Consider the following 815-nt stretch of genomic DNA (forward strand, 5'->3'; position numbering starts at 1 on the left):
CGGGGGGCGCCGGCGGGGACTGGGGCCGCCCCCCGGCGAGGCGGCGAAGCGGCCACGCCGCCGCTTTCGGGGGATTCTCCGAGAGGAGCGGGCAGGGCGGCTCCGGGAGGGGGAACCCCCCTCGGCCCGGCTATTCGCGTCCCCGGCGTCGCTCCTCCTCCTGGCGCTGATGTCAGCCGCGGGGAGGGCCGGCTGGCAGCGGCAGAGCGGGGCGCGGGCGGCCGCGGCAGAGCCGAGCCGGAGCCGCCGCTGCCCCGCGGGGGTACCCGGCGCTCCGGTGTCCGCAGCCGCCCGGCGAGGGAAGGGCTGCCGGGCTGCGCTGCGGAGCCGCACCGAGTTCAGAGTCTCTCCGCGCAACTTGGGTTACGCGGCCGGAGCTCTGCGGACTGGTGCGGGGCTTCCAGAGCGCGATTGCCTTTCCATCGTCTCGCGGCTGCAAAAGCAGATAATTGACTAAATCCAACAGAAATAAAACAAACTCAGGCTACCTAAAAGTTAGGATACCTTTTTCCCCCTCCCCGTTTCTTTTACAATTTTATTCCCTATGTGGAAATCGTGTGTGATTCGCGCTTGGCACACTGCATGGGAAGAAGCGGCTGGTGCTTTGGATCGAGGATTTGCTGTTGCAAAGCGGTCTAACTTCCATGCAGTGGGGCAGCCTTCGCTACTCTAAACGCCTTGATGATGTGCTGAGGAGCCGATGTAGATTGGCATCTTGTGCAGAGAAGGCACTTAAGGTAAGAAGGGGACTTGGGGAAAAGGGGGATTTTTGTATCCTTTTATGTGATATCTTTTGTCCAGCATCCCCCCCCCCC

At 63.2% G+C, this 815-nt stretch overlaps 1 protein-coding gene across 1 annotated transcript in view; it reads left to right on the top strand.

The window, feature by feature from the left end:
* The first annotated feature begins 668 nt into the window (after positions 1 to 668).
* PCDH11X (protocadherin 11 X-linked) overlaps positions 669 to 815 on the top strand; it is a 419,257-nt gene continuing 419,110 nt past the window's right edge. The window contains exon 1 of the mRNA XM_041396567.1: positions 669 to 737. The gene's annotated coding sequence lies outside the window, so the exon portion shown is untranslated. The remainder of the gene's footprint in view (positions 738 to 815) is intronic.

This window comes from Onychostruthus taczanowskii, unplaced genomic scaffold (genome assembly GCF_017590055.1).
Source record: "Onychostruthus taczanowskii isolate IOZ18803 unplaced genomic scaffold, ASM1759005v1 scaffold13, whole genome shotgun sequence".
In the NCBI taxonomy this organism is placed as follows: domain Eukaryota; kingdom Metazoa; phylum Chordata; class Aves; order Passeriformes; family Passeridae; genus Onychostruthus; species Onychostruthus taczanowskii.